Below are 2,712 nucleotides of genomic sequence, written 5' to 3' on the forward strand. Positions count from 1 at the left end.
CTGACTAAAAGAGAAAGTATTTGTGAAATGCTTTATGCCTCTAGATGGAAAAACTATGTGTAAAGGCAGGCTAGTAATGTAATAGTTTCTGTTCAGCTCTCAGGCTTCACTGGACTCCTTAGAAATTTATGCAGCTGGAAATTACCAAATGATTTGAGGAAGAGACTCTGAATGATGGAGGAGCAGGCTTATAAAACAGGCTTATAAAAGCAGGCTTATAAAACAGATATAAGTGAATTAGTAATATAATACCTAGTATTTTATTTCTTTGAAATAGGACCGATAAAGCTGATGAATACACCATTTGTTTTTCTTCTGCCGAAGTAGAACCATTTTCCTGCGGTGGCGGCGGCGGAGGATGGAGACGGTGGTGTTCCTGTCTCTCTCCTCGACTGTTGCGCGCTCATCTTCCTTTGGGTGTACTTCATAATTACATTGTCTGATTTAGAATGTGATTACATTAATGCTAGCTCATGTTGCTCAAAATTAATCAAGTGGGTAATTCCAGAATTGGCTGACCATACTCCTGTCACTGTACTAACACTCCTTTCATTGCACTGGTTCATCTTCCTTCTCAACTTGCCTGTTGCCGCCTGGAATATATATCGGTACATTATGGTGCCAAGTGGGAGTATTTGACCCAACAGAAATACACAATCGAGGGCAGCTGAAGTCACACATGAAAGAAGCCATGATCAGACTTGGTTTCCACCTGCTGTTCCTTCATGTATCTGTACAGTGTGATTTTAGCTTTGATAAATGACTGAAGCTGGAGCAACCATGATTGAAGTCAGCCTACAGGACAGTGAACTGTTGAGGAGCCAGAGACTACTTAAGTCATCCTTAGAACCATGACCATAGCAGTATATTTTTTTCTCTTTGAACAAAAAAATATTTTTGCTGTATTTTTACCATATAAAGTATTTTAAAAACATGAGAAAAAAAAAAAAAGAACCATTTTCCCTGAAATTTTCCTTATGTCTTTCTTGTTGTTTTCCTCCCAAACTTATCTTATTTTCTCTTTTTAAAAACCTCTCTTGCATTTACTCCTTTGGGGGAAGGTATTGTGAAAGGGTTAACTACCTAACTTTTCTCACCAATGCCTTGACTTAAATTTGTCCTGATATTTCTAAACTATGTTTCTATATATGGACTTGGGTGGAACATAATAAATGCTAAGGGAAAGTCCAAATTGAGGAGGTAGAAGGATGGGCAAGAAGTTGAAATCCAAGGACTTGAGGCATGAAAAGGAAATGATAGGGGTTAAAATATAATCAAGCTGTGAGAGGAATCAGAAGTTTTTTCTTAAATGAAAATTATTGTTTATGGCCGTCACTGTTCCAGTCCCAGAACTTAAGGCTCCTCAAGTCCATGAAACATGGCTCTGGAAGGAGATGCTTCAATGTCTTATCTTGTTTCAATAACTTCTTAAGTTTCCATTCATTCAGTTCAGAAGATACAGAAAAGAGAAGGCAGAGAGCTGGGGAGGAGAAACTTGTTGCCAAGATTTTCTTTCTGTAGCAAAGGACTCTTAAAGAAGGCAGAGCTCATTCTCTTATCCCTTGAAATCTTATTGTTTCATATTTCTCCACAGATTTGACCTTCCTTTCAACTTGTATTGGAATCTCTCCAGAACTGAATTCTGTTGTCCAACTCAAATGATAACCTTTCCTATTTCCTTTCCTCTTGCCTGCCCTATTACAAATAGATGGCATGGACTTGGCTTTTTATTAAAACTTTCTTGTAATCAGAGTTTATTTTTATCAAAATGCTTCATGCATCTAGTTTAGGGAGTCAAATGATGCTAAAAAGACTTCTACCAAAAGCACCATCTCCTTGGTGGTCTTGGATCCCACTCATCATCATTTCCGGCCACCCAGAGGCAACCACTCATCCACTTAAATTGATCTCTTCTGATTCTTACCCCTGTATTTCTAAGAAGAGTATGTATATCATCTCTTTATTTTGTCCCAGAGCAATTTTTTATATAACCTAGGAAAGTGTGAAAACTTAAAGAGGTGAGCAAGCTGTTTATTTGACCAAATTTATGATTCTTCAAAATTCAGGTATTGAGTTTAATTGATTAGTCTTCCATGTACAAACCAACCTACAATACACTATTCTGAATGATAAAGTTTCTTTTTGCACAAATCCCCCAAAATAATGCATTTACCCAACTATAAAATCAGTGTATATAATACAATCATCCAGGATTCAATCACAGACTCAGAACCCACAAAAGCAGAACCCACTAGGAGCTGTGTGTGTGTATGTGTATTCTATATGCATCATATAGAATCTTACACAATTGTGTGACTTAAGGAGTCTCTGTAAAGCTGTCACACCTAATCCTGAAGCTTGAAGACTTTAGGGAAGGCAGCTTGGAAGAGGAAGTAGATATAAAGTAAGGAGGATTTCCCTGGTGGTACAATGGATAAGAATCTTCCTGCCTATGCAGGGGACATGGGTTCAACCCCTGGTCTGGGAGGATCCTACATGCCTTGGAACAACTAAGCCCATGTGGCACAACTACTGAGCTTGTGTTCTAGAGCCCAGGGGCCACAACTGCTGAGCCCACATGCTGTAGCTACTGAAGCCTGTGTGCCTAGAGCCCATGCTCTGCAACAGGAGAAGCCATGGCAATGAGAAGCCCCAGCATGGCAACAAAGATTAGCCCCTGCTCGTGGCAAATAGAGAAAGCCCACATGCAGC

The 2,712-nt window shown here is 39.2% G+C and overlaps 1 pseudogene; it reads left to right on the forward strand.

The window, feature by feature from the left end:
• Positions 1–358: 358 nt before the first annotated feature.
• LOC122448820 lies at positions 359–767 on the forward strand (annotated as a pseudogene).
• Positions 768–2,712: the final 1,945 nt, after the last annotated feature.

The sequence above is a fragment of the Cervus canadensis genome, chromosome 1 (genome assembly GCF_019320065.1).
Source record: "Cervus canadensis isolate Bull #8, Minnesota chromosome 1, ASM1932006v1, whole genome shotgun sequence".
Classification (NCBI taxonomy): Eukaryota; Metazoa; Chordata; class Mammalia; order Artiodactyla; family Cervidae; genus Cervus; species Cervus canadensis.